This window comes from Dermacentor andersoni, chromosome 8 (genome assembly GCF_023375885.2).
Source record: "Dermacentor andersoni chromosome 8, qqDerAnde1_hic_scaffold, whole genome shotgun sequence".
Classification (NCBI taxonomy): domain Eukaryota; kingdom Metazoa; phylum Arthropoda; class Arachnida; order Ixodida; family Ixodidae; genus Dermacentor; species Dermacentor andersoni.
This window is the reverse complement of record NC_092821.1, coordinates 142,714,241-142,729,987: the sequence shown is the minus strand read 5'-3', so window position 1 is coordinate 142,729,987 and position 15,747 is coordinate 142,714,241. Positions and strand designations below refer to the sequence as shown.

The window sequence follows — 15,747 nt, the reverse complement described above, 5'->3', positions numbered from 1 at the left end:
CTGTCAAGAGGGGTGAGTGGTCTATATGCTACGTCCAGCACGAATCTTGACATATCGATCTTTACTGTGTTGAACTCTGAATCACACGGAATTTATATGGGCAGAAATACGGGCTTCGGAGTTAGTCATATTGCTCTATACGTCATTACGAAGCCAGCCTTTGATGTGAAACTAAAGAGAAAACTAAGTTCACATGTATTCGTAAATTACCTTTCCACAAAAGCAACGAGAAAAATTCCCTCCTACCTCAAGATTAAGCATGATAAAGAAGAAAGGCAGAGGTAGGAAAGACTGGTTGTGAGGTTCCTTTGAAGTCCCCGCAACAATCCACCATGCTGTCGAAATTTGCAGTGTCTGCTCGAGTCCTGGTAAATGTTTATCGGCAAATAGACATCCGCTCATAAAGGGGCCAAGGAAAGTTTCGAGAATGTTTATTCAACACGAATAGCTTAGGTGCACAGAAATCTCGACACGAATAAAGTAAATGACGTCGCACTGACGTGCTAAATCTTTTATTGGTGTGCATATCGAAATGCCGAGACCCCTCATACGTAATAAACCTTGTTTGAGCGCGAGTGGTGCCAGATACTACCAGTATTGTCGGTGATGGCTCAAGCATGTATAGTATATGTGATGCCTTTGGCTATTTCAACTGACTTATTCAGATTGATCGCAACCCGTTATTTTAATAGGGCTCTAGGATGCGCGCGTAAAGGTTTCAATACATTAAATTTCGTGGCTTACCCAGGTATTCAATAAGAATTAAAAAGTGGCATCCAAATCGACAGTTTCCTTTGAAAACGTCAGTCCCACCACGTCAGCGAGCAGGTCGAGAAAATGTCAAGCTCTCGCATGCAGTCCGATTGGCCCATGCAGATGCTCTATGGGGGGTCGCACCCCCGGGTGCTCGAGCCTTAATTAGCGTAAATAGGTATAGCGCTAGTCGATTGTTTAACTTAAATTTTCAAGCAGTACAACTTTCTCTTGTGGTAAGATTGCTGGGGTCGGTAAATTACTCGTTAGCCAGCAAAGACGGAAGACTGACCTACATTTGCTAGCGAGTAGTGACACCATGAAATACACATAAAATTGAGTTCCGGAATATATCAGAACAATCAGGCGTCCTCATAATATCGCTTTGGTGGATATCTCGAAAGGTATGTCTGCAGATCTCTTCACAGTGCATGGAAAGTGTTACCTGCCGTGGTTGCCTAGTGGCTTTGGCGTTGCGCTGCTAAGCCTGAGGTCGCAGGATCGAATCCCGGCCACTGCTGCCCCATATCGACGGGGGCGAAATGCAAAAATACCCGTCTACTTGAGATTTAGGTTTACGTTGAAGAACCACGGGTGGTCGAAATCAATCCGCAGTAGCCCACTGTTACGTTCTACCGGCCAAAGGCCGGTAGAATCCAGGCCGATTTGCAGAGCAAAAAGACGACGCCTTATTTCCAGCTCGGAAATATATATAGAAGAGAGAAATGAGGAAAGAGGGACCATCGACGCATGCGCGGAGAGGCGCACGTGGCTCCGAATAGGTTAACCTATATGCAGCACCCATTATGCGGCTTGCATCATAATCAGATCGTGGTGTTGGCACGTCAAACCCCATAATGTGTCTGTTTTTCTGCGCTGTCGAACTGCTCGCGCTTCGGAAATTGTGACGTTGATATTCAAAAAAAGAGAAGGGCGACACTACTCCTTTTGTCCTCGTGTTTCCTTGCTCTAAACAACTTTTCTTTCTAAGACTTTCTAACAACTTCAACAACTTTCTAAGACAAAGAAAACTATTAGAATACTGATTTATCAAACTTGGATTATCGCCAACCTCACGAAATATTCTTTCTTTTGGGGCGACTTCACTGGATTCAGTCAAGAATGTTGCCAACAAGCCCACATTGCCACCGTTCTTGACCAGCCCCGTTTGAAACATAACGCGCTGTAAAGAAGTGCACTTTCCTTTTCAGGTCAATGGCCACCCGTTCCCTGGGGACTGTGCACTGTTCTGCATCTGATGAGCCGATGGCATCTTTCCTGCATCGGGCTACAGTGGCTGTTTCTCAGCGGTGCACAGTGCGTTTCCGGGGATGATGGGTGAGTCCCAAATACGTCTCCCACATTCGATATGAGTCCCAAATACGTCTCCCACATTCGGTATGAGTAAACGAGACCTTCGACGCCAACCCATAAGCGCATTCTCTCGGGACAATTTTATCTTTATTCCTGTCGTGGAGTGCTAACCGGCAACTCGTTTATACTTCACCAGACACACTTGTAAACACAATACTTATAGGCGTTTGCACATGTTGTCATTAAAGAGCGAACTGTCATAACACGCCGCACTTTGACCAGAGCTATAGCGTTTGGCTGGTTAAATTAGGGGGTGGGGGGGGGGGGGGTGTCTTTATCACTGTTAACTAAAAACCAACCTTAAGGGTGCACAAGGCTGCAACTTGCTGTCCAAGTCATGCCGTCGCATTTATGAGTGTATAGTGAGTTCTAAACTAACTATACACCCCAAAGTTTACAGTCTACCTTGCCGGGTCGGCGCAGCATTTCGATAGGCAGCGGAATGCTCGCTTAAATTTAGGCCCAGTAATATAATAAACGAAGCTGGGTTGAGGCGTCTTCGTAGTTGCATTGCCCCGATACATCTGAGCAGCTAATGCTTTGCGCTGCTGAGCCCAAATTCATATTTTAAGAATTCGGCCACCATATGGTTCCATTTTCGTTGCGGGCGAGATGAGAAAAAAGCACTCGTGTAGGTGTGAGTTGAAGGCAAGTTAGAGACCTCCTTCAGTTCGAAATTACTCCTGGTTCCCCCATTTCGGTGTGCCTCAATGGCCATGGTGTGGTTCTTTTGTCACACAAAATCACATAAACACTATATGTTTCTCGGGGGAAGCAGGCTTGTCGTGCTTAAGTACGCATAGAGAAAATGGAATCAAACGCACGAACGCATAATTCAACATCTATTCGTGTCATCCGTTTCATTTTTGCCGCGTTGCTCGCGCAGCACAGACACGCCGTTAATTACTGACACGTTAAAAGACAAAGGGTGATGAAAATGATTCCGGTGTTCACCACTGCGTCGTCTCCGAATGCCGATATGTGGCTTTGTACAAATACCGTCTGCCTAAGAAGCTTTCAGTAACAACCACGGAGTCGTCTGATGGATAACGTGCAGATTCCAAATGTCATCCGATTGTGCAAGCGCAAAGCGGGTGGCGCGTGCGTGCAAATTGCGTTGCCAAACCCGAGTGCAATTGTGGATGCAAATGAAGCAATGTTCTCTCTCCGGCTAATCATAAAGATGCACTCGAGTCTTATTCGATTGCACATAGCGCTTACCGAAACTGTATAACTGGAAGCATTGGAAGCGAGATTTCTGGCTTCTACAGCTGACTCGTCTGAAAGAAAATTGACCGACAATATCATTAGCGCGTCCTTACCCTTTCGTTTAGTTAGTGCCCGTGCACCCCTCCCCCCCCCCCCCCTAGCTAGGACCTGAAGGACTGGATTTTCTAGTCCTTCAGGTCCTAGTGCTGCGTAGAATGCGTGGTTCACTGGTACCGGGTTTCGTTTGGAACGTTGTATCTCTCGACACGATGTCAGCATGTTTATGTAAATAGCACGCCTACCCGCCGTGAGATGACGCTATCTATTCCATAGATTTGTAACAAAAAATTAAATTATGGAGTTTTACGTGCCAAAACCCCTTTCTGATTGAGGCACGCCGTAGTGGAGGACTCCGGAAATTTCGACCACCTGGAGTTCTTTAACGTGCACCTAAATCACCATAGATTTGTAAAAGAGGCATGAAAAACTTGTATATACAAGAGCACACAGCATGTAACATGTAGCATGCACCATATAAGCAGAGCTACATGGCTGTACCTGCCTGCATGATTACATGCGGATCTTCTTTTACACTGTCTTGTGTGCAAAAATACACCGTCAAAAAAAATAACAGTGAAGTAGTTGGGAATTGGCACTACCCCAGTCACTTGGCTTGTCCTTTGCTTCTGCCTGCACAGGTGTTTTCATTAGCGCGAATCACTAATCTTCTTAAGGATTCGCCAGTGTGAATAGTGTAGAAACGGGTTTCGGTTAAAACTGCTTATTCCCGCACTACCGGGCCGAGCGCTTCGAAAAAAATGCACCCACAGATCACTTTGACACGGCAAACATCTAGACCGAAAATTGAAAGCATTCTCGGGGCACCCTGGAAGATTCACGCACTGCGCTTGAGTGACCCGCTTACATATTGTGCTTGCATCTCAACGTGGTCTACCGAGGCTTCCAGCTTCGTAGAGGGCGCTTGATTCCCATTGAAAAAAGGAATCGACTAATTTCATCAGCAACCGATGAATAAGCACACTGCGAGAAAACTCCTCGAACGTTGTTCGAAGACGTCGCATTGCACGCTACACTATGAACCATGTCGCAAAACATGCGTGTAGTTGCATAGTTGTCCCGGAACACTGCTCTGTAAACCTTTTTGGATCATTCAAGGTCTTTGAGGGTGCAAACTTTCCTCATACCTATGCCCGCGTAAACGGTGCAAGGGTGCGAGTTAGACCTAAAACACCCTTAAAGGTGCTAATTAGTTTACAGCGTGATTGTTGCATGATGGTTGCTCATCGAAGAGTCCACCTGGAGATGATCACCCCACTTCATGCGCCGCGATTATCGCTGCCCACGTCAGTGTTGTACATTCACAATAAAAGTACTTTAGAAGTGTTCGTAAGTGGAGACGCCAAACAATCGTAATAATGGATATATTGACTCACGAAGTACGTTGTTTTTTTCGAAGACCGCTACTGACTTCCTGACCACTGTTACAATGTGAACAAATAACCCTGACTATAAAACCGAAGACAACATTGTGTCAACTGCAGATACGTGCAGGAACGATAACTGTGCATTATGCTTCATAACTGTGCATTAGGCTACTTTGGTTAGAACCGCACAAGGTTTGCAGCTAACAATTTCTTATTGCCAGTAATACATACTAATTACGGAAAACAAGCTGGATATTTCGCAGCATTATTCACATTGAACAGCCTCCCACTATATAATGTCAAGCACTCTTCGTCTTTAGGTTTCTTCAAGAAAACATTATTCACTTTTCTACTAGATAGCCAAAATAATCCACATATCTAAGCTATTCACTTCACTCCGGCTCATTTCCTTTACGTTTTTTTCCTTTTTCTTTAGTTTTTTCACATTTATAGCTTTTATAAGCATATTGGTTTGTTCTGTTGCAAATGCCTTAAACTACTGTTTTAATTCTACGACTAGCTATTGACTTCATATTACTTTAGTTTGTACTACATTTACTTTGTATAATCTTCCTCATAGTCACTACTGTATTGCTGTTTTATGCTTTGTATTTCCTCTAATGTATATATTTTCTCACAGGAGGTCCCCTTTCAGCCGCATGCTCTGGGACCTCCTTCTGTGTACTTGTGTAAACATGTATGTCTCCTCCTTATTAAAGAAATAAACTAAACTGAAACTGAAGCTTGTTGTACGGATACATGTAAAAATACAAATTAAAAACAAATTTTCTTCCATACTTGTCAGATGCATGTCAATATGTAATACCTTGAGTATGTAGAAGAAGCAAGCCCAACCTTTGGCTTTAGCCTTACTTAAGATCGCGTTTTCGCACCTACCGTTCGTTAGCACGAATCTTTACGAATTTGCCCCACTTTCACTCGTTCCACGTTTTTTTTTTTCGAAATTCAGCGCCCGCTGCGTTTTCCTTAAAAGCTCTGCTTTCATCGCAGCGTGGTCTACTGTGGCATCCAACTCCGCGGAGCGAACGCGGCCATGTCTGGAGTGAAGGAACCGAGTCGGCGTTGAGCTAAGCAACGCCAGGAATGGTCGAAATTTGGCTGACCTGGAGGATTGGTAAGAAATGTACGCTTGTCGGAAGTGGGCACGTCCTATTTGCCCTAGTGTCTCCTTTTTCCTATTTCCCTGTTGAAGATCGCGCAATACGTCGCAAAACTTATGACCCTTACCCTCCTGACCAGTGACGCTGAAGGCGGGAGCCTTGGTCTCGAGTGAAATTTTCGAGTTAAAAAGCAACGCGCTTGTCACTGCTACACGATTGCTTATGATGTGACAGAATGTTTCATTGTAATTATTTTTTCTGATAAACGTTGTCTGTATTCTATAGGTTTGACGCTTGTGCGGGAATAATTGTTGTACCGATGCCTTAGAAGAAGATAATCTGAAAAACAAAAGCGGTGACCCCAGAAACCACACAAATAGATTTATTTCGTTTATTTTTTCTTATGGTCCTCGTACTTCTTTATTGCAGTGATTTTTTTCCCAAAAGAACTGAGATATACCTGAATGTGAGAAAGCATCGTTGATTCAACGAACTGTAGCCAATCCACACAAAATATTCGAACAGCGACTGACTCTGTGACAGTTGAAAGTGTTGTAGAGCTTGACAATAAGATTCTTGAATATCAATTTCGTCTGAATACGCGTAAACTAACACAACAGACACGAAAGCTTTGGACGACAACCGGCGAGTAAAGCGGCAGGCTTTCCAGCACATGTGGCTCTGTTTCGTTGATGATAGAAGCACATCGGCAAAAAAAAAAAAAAAAACTCGAAATACACATCCACAAATGAACAGCGCAACAGCGCTTGTCCAAATTTATTCCCTCGTCCGCGTTTGTTTTGCGTTCACCGGTGAATTCCTACCAACTGGCTCACATTCGTACCTTCTTCAATACATGCACATATTGTGGGTATACGCAGCATGCAAACAAAGTAAGGTGCACCATCCTTCTGACATTATATTTCACTTTGAGAGCTTCAAAGAAAATATATATTACATGAAATTAAGTATCAACATAGGCATACCTCTTTGGTCGCAGTGTCGGTTAGAATGCAAGAAATATAAGCTAAGGGCGGTTTTTTAGTCTTTTCGTATTAGTTTTCTTAACTCTGATGGACCATATACTATAGGTTGCAGTCGTAAATTACTTTCGCTATTATATAGCTTTAACTATTTATGCAATGAGCTTGTTCTCGCAAATAATTGTTTATGATGGGTCCATCAATGAAGTGCAATTTCTGAACTACCAATACGCCACTATAACCGCAAATTCTGGCCGTATACCCACCTGTGATGCCAGAAGATCGATAAGTCCTCTAGGGTCTAATTTTCTTTAAGAACAAAAGCGGCGGGAACAAAACGAGATACTTTGAAACGTGGTGAGAAAAACTGTGCCGTGACCATGGACGAGGATTTAAACCATAAATAAAATGCCGTTTCCATGCCGTTGTCTTGCGATCCTTATTGATCTGCACCTTCAAATGGGCTCACTTGCTCAATGTGCTCAATTTAAACGTGAATTTTTTTTTCATTTGTCGCAGCTCTAAAAGAAAATATTATTTCTTTTTACCTATATGCAAGGAGCTTAGCCATAAGATACCCAGATATGTGAAACGACGTGTGATAAATGTGTAGCGCCGTTTCTTATATGTAGCAATGTCCCGTGGAATGTCGCTCCACTCTCGTGTGTAAGCGGAAAAAAAAATATTCGCAAAAATGTTCTCTGCTTACAGCTGGAAGCTAGGTTACGCGAGCTTTAGTGTGAATTCAATTATTTTGACCTTTACGTGTACGCTCTGTGGTCGCAGCGCGTCCTACTCTGGCATCCACCTCCAAGAAAAGCACAGCGATCGTGGTCATGCCCCGGAAACAGAGTCGACGTTGAGCAAGGCATGTTTCGCCATGAGTCACTGCCGAGGCCAATGCCGCTGGTGAGGGCTGTGCACATTGTCGCGCAAGACTTCATAATTATTATTTAACTTTTAGAGCTGTGCGCGAACGTTGCTTGCTTGTGCTCGTGGGTGCCAGTTGTGTGACGTGGCACGATACTTCACCCTCGCCAATATCTACGCCACGGACCCTGTTCTGCAACAACCCATTTTTCCCATTCCTTATCTTGACATTGCATCGCGCGAGGCAGTATCGGCGTTGTGACCGATTCCATCACCGGAATCGGTCACGTGTTGCGAGGTATGTGCTTAAGAATAACCGGAGAAAAATGTTTTGATAAACTGTGGCCGCACATCCCCCCAAAGAATTTTTAGCTGTGACAGCAGTGAAAGCAGGTGAAAGTGTGAAGGTAGGAACTGTCAATTCGCTACTTACGTACGCTATAGGCCATGCTTTGTCTCCACACTACCGTAAGGTGGTTTATTAACATAACTGGTAAAATGTCTCGTGATGGCACCATCTCACTTCTAATATCTGTATTTTCTTTGCAACTACCTAGAATTATCACCAAGAAGGTTAGCGGTGACCACGGCATTATCTGGTGTCGAAAACAGTTGCTTGAAACTGATTTTGAAAATTAACCGACCAGCCCAACATTTCGTTTTTCTGAGCGAACCGTAAAAAAAATTTTGGACAAAGAATGCCTAAAGGAAAAAGGAATACTCTTAGGCGATTTGCATAATTCAAGTGGATTTGCGTGAATTGTAGCTACTCCGCGTGCAATCATAGAAATTTATCTCGTTCTTTCAGAAATACGCTGTTCCGTTTTGGGTGTCGGGAGCTTCGGCATCGTATTCTACATCGCGAACCTCGTAGGTAAGGCATACAAAGTAGTCATTTATTGTACCTTTGTACAGATCCACATGAGTGCTGTAACGATAACGGAATCGGTCACGTGTTGCGAGTGATGTGCTTAAAAATAACTGGAGAAAAATGTTTTCATAAACTGTGGCCGCACATCCCCCCGAAGAATTTTTAGCTATGACTGCAGTGAAAGTGTGAGGGTAGGAACTGTCAATTCGCAACTTAGGTACGCTATAGGCCATGCTTTGTCTCCACACTACCGTGAGGTGGTTTATTAACATTACTGATAAAATGTCTTGTGATGGCACAATCTCACTTCTAATGTCTTGTCTCCACACTACCGTAAGGTGGTTTATTACCATTACTGGTAAAATATCTCGTGATGGCACCACCTCAGTTCTAATGTCTGTATTTTCTTTGCCACTACCTGGAATTATCACCAAGAAGGTTAGCGGTGACCACGGCATTATCTGGTGTCGAAAACAGTTGCTTGAAACTGCTTTTGAAAATTAACCGACCAGCCGAACATTGCGCTTTTCTGAGCGAACCGTAAAAAAATTTTTAGACAAAAGAAGCCTAAAGGAAAAAGGAATACTCTTAGGCGATTTGCAGCTACTCCGCGTGCAATCATATAAATTTATCTCGTTCTTTCAGAAATACTCTGTGCCGTTTTGGATGTCGGGAGTTTTGAGCATCGTGTTCTACATCGCGAACCTCGTAGGTAAGGCATACGAAGTAGTCATTTGTACCTTTGTACAGATCCTCATAACGAGTGCTGTAACGATAAATAATATGCAGTGCAGCTTTAAACGTTTTTGTGGTGGCCGCATATGTACGCAGAGTTATTTAGGTATAATTCAATTAACGTATAGCTCAATATATTAGAGACCTTTCCATTAACACCATCTGACAAAAAAGCACACCTATGCAAGTGGAGAGGTTAATTGGCACTCAATATAACGGGACTATAGAAAGATGTCCAAATTGCAAAGAACAGACAAAGGCGAACAGAATAGCAGGAGATTAAACCGTGACTATCTAGGAGCTGCACCCCCATACTGCATTAGACCCATTATGTTGGGTTCTTATTGTTTACAAATGAAAATTATTGTCAATGTAGAGCATCCCTATTAGCACATTTTGTGAAATTCTTCTCCATAGTGTGGATTCCGATGGCACACCGTGATCCCATTGGTGTATAGAACATGCTTATTAGCACATTATCTGAAATTCATAATGTCTTTCCTAATCTGAATGCACATCTGTTGTGCCCATTTGGGCTAGGGCTAGAATGGTAGATTGTGCTTTCGGCCGGCGATTAGTTCGTGAAGCTGGGCTGGTTGTCGATCGACAATATGGAATTAGTTAGAATTTTGAGATCTTGCAATAGTAAGGTACTTGCAATGAGAGCCAGGACTGTCATCGTCACTTTGACGCTGCAGCGATTCGCGCTCTTTGCGCGTTAGTCATGTTATGTGCACTGCGAAACTACGGCCCCGTTTCAGACTTAATCTTTATACAAATTCAATGCCAGCCTTTCACTAGCTTTAGCGAAGGTTTTGGCTGTCAAGACATATTGGGATGGAGATGTTATTTATTGTGAAGATGGCGTTTGTTTGTGCTTTTATGTAGACTTGCACGGAGACAGTGTGAAGATGGCGTTTGTTTGTGCTTTTATGTAGACTTTCACGGAGACAGTGTTGTCACTGGCCATTCTATTTTGTGCAGTCGACGTGCAAGGAACGTGTGCATGGCATCAGAGGCACTGCAGGAAGCGTCAAAATGCTTTCCGTGGGTGAGCGTGGCTCCTATACGTGTTCGAATATAAGAACAATGTTTATTTTTGTATGTCACTCCCGCGGTAAAATCTACAGACTTGTATTAATTTATTGTTACCAAAACCAAGCGTAATGCATAAACGCTATATACAGTACAACCACTTCTATGAGGTTAGCGTAGACGGGCAGGCTGCGAAGACCCCAGGTCACAGCTTCAGTAGGAAATCTACCACTTCGCCCCTTTCATTTCCGAACGGTCCTTTCCATATGCTCCATAGCAATTTGGGGTGCCACACGTTCAATTATATCTTTTTGCGCTTTGCAGCGCTGCTTGCATGCTGAACAAAGTGAAGCTGATATATTAGATACCAGTAATATTTTCCTGCGTCCTCGCATCTGTGCGATCGTTCCGTTCGAGAGCCTTATAGTGCGTAAACGACACTGCCTTGGACTTGACGAGATGACGAGGCAGAGTTCGCGGGGTCTTTGTGGAGTCACATGCCCACGCTGATTTCGCTACAAAACGGATTCCTTTGAATCTACGTCGTTCAATTAACACTTGATACAGCAAGCCGTTTAAGCGACTACTTTAATCACTTCCTCTCGGAAACTAAAGAACATAATGCGTAGCTGTGCAGCATAGAATTCGTAGATTGCGGTAGATGTGCAAGATTATTACTGTTCCTTTTTCGATATATGCATCGCGAAAAAAAAAGTTCGTATTACAGAAACAAGCAATGCACAGAAGTCCCGCGTACTGAATTGGCCTGCTTTCTATGAAATTAGCAAATGCATTAGTACTATAAGTTTGAGTGCAGCGAGTTTACTACACCATTAGTCGCTGGGGTGTAGTTCGAAACGAGAAAACGATTTTGCTCAACGTACATTGTAGATTTCGTGACGTTTCATCAGTATTGCCCACTAAATTGCACCACCTGAATAATTAGGAACGGAACGACTATATACGTAACGTTCCAGCGATGAAGGGATGCCGAAAATTTAGGGCGTGCTGCGACGGAGGTAACGTTTTTTGTCAAGGTAACGTCGGTTTGGGCTTTCTTGTAGACAGGCACAGAGATAATCCGGTGGTCTCACTCTCTCTGGCATTTTGTGCAGGCGACCTGCAAAAGACGTGTGCATCGCCAGGAGCACAGAGGATGCGCCAGAATGTTTAATAGTGAGTCTGCGGCTCTTTTTTCTTCAATAATCTGCTGCTCACTTAGTGAACTCCTAACGCTAGAGGAAAAATGAAAGAACCTTAGGTTACCTAACGAAAAATTCACTGATAATTACGAACTCCTCGATGCGAAATTTTGAGCTCAGCTCTACATGTGTTTTCATTTCGCGACATATTGCTAGCGCGGACAATCCGTCTCGTGCGGCACGCTGCAAACGGAGCGACTTGTGGCGCGACTGCCACGCGAGCGGCAGTGCGTGGGAGACACGTGCGCGTGATTCACAGTAGCCACCGCAAACGGACATCCGCTCATGCAGCACTTTTGCTTCCATACAGACAACGCGCGCTACTCTGGCGCCATCTCGTAGCCATCATCGTCGCAAAGCAAGTCTTGCACGGCACTACGCATTGCTCACGCTTTCGCGACAGCTTCCTCCTCCACGTCCGCCTTCCTCCTCGTGCTCCCTTTGCTATCGCCACCTTTCATCTCCCGCTGCACTCCGTGTTCGCTTTCATCGTTCGCTGGCCTCATCCACTGGGTTACGAGGGGCAACGCCGATGTTCGCACCCTGAAGGGGAACCTAAGAGTAGCGCTCAAAAACCAAGCTAACGCAAAATATTTGTAGAAGCAGCTGCGAATTTGAATGTGGAACACATTTCGTGGAGTCTTTCGTTGCGTCATTGTCAAATACCTGTCAACTATCTATCGATGTACAACGTTGCCTTGGATGCAGTGCGAATGGCAGCGTAATTGTTTTAGGCCCGTTCCTTAGTTTGAGTATGGACCTCATCAGTTTCCCACGTTTCGCCATAGTCTGCCCTTGCTCAGTAGACTTCGTTCATCAGACGCATTGATTCGCACTAGATAACACGATCGAATAAAGTCATAACCGTAAACGTGACCAACCACAATAGTCGGAACGTCATTAGGCAATAATTTAGTTAATGAAATAGTGCTTGCGCATCGTATCTTTCCGCTATCCAGATTTTACTTCCACTAGACGCACTTGTACTCGCGTGTCTTTCCAGGACAATACTTTGGTTCCTGAGGAGTGTGCGCTGTTCTGTATGTGGTGCACGGATGGTATCTTCCCTGCATCTGGCCATGGTTTTTGTTCAGCGGTGCACAGCCTGCGTCCCTACCACAAAGGTGAGTTCACATAACCTTCTCGACACCGAATAGGAATCAGTGATCTACGACAGCAACAAGTGCGTAGTGTGGGAAGGTACACTCAAGGGTTCAGCAAGAACACGTTGATTCTGTTTCTCATAGAACCTCTTAACGGTGCGGTGTTAAATGTCTATAATTTATGATGTTTAAATGTGGTAAATGGGGTTTGAAATTCCATGGCCACTTTATACACCGACTTCAGGAAACTAGGCTTATTTTTCATTTTGCTGTATACAAAAGAAAATAAACCTTCTGGTTGACAATTTCTTTCGTTGAGTCTTTAACCAAATGCATAACAGAAATTTTAAAACAATTCTAACGTAAATTTTAAGCTTGTAACTGTACAGAACTATTTCTATTAGTAGAGAAAACGTATATATATATATATATATATATAGCTGTATACTCGTCTATGAAATGTGTCGGCGTCTGACGCTTTAACGGATGAAGCTTACAGAACTGTCATATCTTTCGTTCGTGCAGAGTGACTTCTTTGAACTCTGTGCTTACATTTTTTTTATTTAACTCATTTGTCAAGACCCTAATCGAAAGTCTTCCCACTGCACCATAGCGAGAATTTTGCTTGTATATGCAACAAATATTAAAATGGTTTCCGCTGTTCCCTAATGGGAGCAATAAGGAACAGCTATAACTCACTGTCACACCCGTAAAAGGAGTATAGGAGAGCACCCTCAAGGGTGCAAATCAGTTCAGTGTACAATCAGTGCGGATAATTTTTTGTCGCCTTCGGGTCGGGCTAGCATGACGGTCTGCGCTTTTAGCCGGCGATCAGGTCGCGAAGCTCTTCTGGTTGTGGGCCGAGAACATGAAACTAGTTGCAATTTGCAATTTTGAGATCTTGCAGTGGTGCAGTACATCGACCGACAGTAAGCACCGTCTTCGCCGCCGTGACGCTGCACTATTTCGCGCTGGTTGCGCGTTATAGGTATGCGATGTGCACGGCCCCATAAAGTTAGGTGAGCGGATGAGATTTAAGAAGTTTGCAGGGACAACATGGCCACAATTAGCACATGACCGGGCGTAGCCAGGCTGATGATGAAGTGCATCGCAGAACTGCCCCGACGTTTCATATTTGCTTCTTTACGCGAATCCGACTCAAGCATTTTAGTAGCTACACAGCAGCTACTCAAAGCTCTTGAGTCGACGTGCAAGCAACGTGTGCATGGCATCAGGAGCACAGAAGGAAGCGCCAAAATGCTTTCAGTGGGTGAGTGTCACTCCTATGCGCGTTTGAATATAAGAGCCATTTCTTCTGTCACTTTCATGGCAAAATCTGTAGATTTGTATTCGATATACTGGAACCGAAAGCAAGCGTAATACATAAACGTATATATAGCATAACCACTTGTATTAGGATAGCGGTAGACGGGCAGGCTGCGCAGCCCACAGGTCACAGCTCCAGTAGGCACAATCTACCACTACTACTTCGTCACTTTCGTTTCTCTCAAATGCTACATACGAGGTGCCACACGTCAAATTATATTTTTTTCTTGCTCTGTAGGGCTACTTGAATGCTAAACAATGTGAAGTTGATGTCGACATATTACAAAGCAGTAATACTTTCCTGCGTCCCGGCATCTGTGCGATCGTTCCGTTTGGAAACCTTGTAGTTCGCCGACGGCACTGCCTTGGACTTGACGAGATGACGGGTTAACGAGTTCGCGGGACACCCTTGTCCGAGTCACGTGCTCGCCTCGGGTCGACGAACCCGACAGAAGGCCATGCGCGTGCGAGAGGTTTTGGGAAGTATACGAGGCTCTGCTGAACTCGCCCATCATGCTAATGTTTTCGAGCTTCGTCTTATCGTGTTTCACCTTCGAAATAGGTTCACACATACCCAGGCGCCAGGATCACAAAAAGAAAATATATTATTCCGTGGCATTCTCGTGATTTGGCGGAACATATTGCATTACAACGGCGGAAACATGAGCTATCTCAGGCTGATTTCGACACAAAATGGATTACTTTGAATCCGCGTCGTTCAATATAACACGTGATAACAGCAAGCCGTTTAAGCGAGCCCTTGAATCGCTGCCTTTCCGAAACAAAATAATTTAATGTGTAGCTGTGCAGCATACAATTCGCAGATAGCGCTGGGTGTGTAAGATTCGTATTGTTTCCTTATTACTTTCGTATTACTTAAACAAGCAATGCACAGAAGTTCACCGCACTGAGTTGGCCTCCTTTCTACAGAATTAGCTAGCGCATGACTGCAACAATCAAACCGCGTACAGTGAGTTAGCGGCACCATTAGTCACTGTAGCGTTGGTCGAAACGAGAAAACACTTTTGCTCAGCGTACACTGTAGATTTCGTGACGCTTCATCACTATCGCTCACCAAATAGCACCACCTGAATATGAATAGGAACGGAACGACTACACCAGTAACGTTTCAGGCATGGGCGGTTGCGGAACATTTAAGGCGTACTGCGACGGAGATAAAATTTTGTTTGTCAAGGTGATGTCGGTTTGGGCTTTCTTGTAGACAGGCACAGAGATAATCCGGCGGTCTCACTCTCTCTGGCATTTTGTGCAGGTGACGTGCGAAGGATCTGTGCATCGCCAGGAGCGCGGAGGATGCGCCAGAATGTATCATAGTGAGTCTGCGGTTCACACATTCTTCACTAATGTGCTGTACATTTAGTGAACTCCAAAACTTAAGAGGAAAAATGAAACAGCCTTAGGTGATCTAACAAAAACTTCACCGACAATTACGAACTTCTCAATCTTGAAATTTTTAGCTCAGCTTTATATGTGTTTTCATTTCGCGAAATATTGGCTAGCGTGGACAATGTTTCGTGCGGCACATTGCAAACGGAGCGACTTGTGGCACGACTGCCACGCGTGAGGCAGTGCGTGGGTGGCGCGTCCGCGTGATTCACAGTAGCCACCGCAGACGGACCTCCGCTCATGCAGCGCTTTGCTTCCATACAGACAACGCGCGCTACTTGGACGCCATCTCGTAGCCATCGTCGCCGCAAAG

The 15,747-nt window shown here is 44.4% G+C and overlaps 1 long non-coding RNA gene across 1 annotated transcript; it reads left to right on the top strand.

The window, feature by feature from the left end:
- Nucleotides 1-1,970: 1,970 nt before the first annotated feature.
- On the top strand, nucleotides 1,971-12,717 carry LOC126525889 (uncharacterized). The gene is made up of 8 exons (XR_011889966.1): nucleotides 1,971-2,091; nucleotides 5,793-5,916; nucleotides 7,672-7,794; nucleotides 8,564-8,629; nucleotides 9,272-9,338; nucleotides 10,346-10,412; nucleotides 11,512-11,572; nucleotides 12,602-12,717. It is a non-coding gene; the product is annotated as an uncharacterized lncRNA (long non-coding RNA).
- The last annotated feature ends 3,030 nt before the right edge of the window (nucleotides 12,718-15,747 follow it).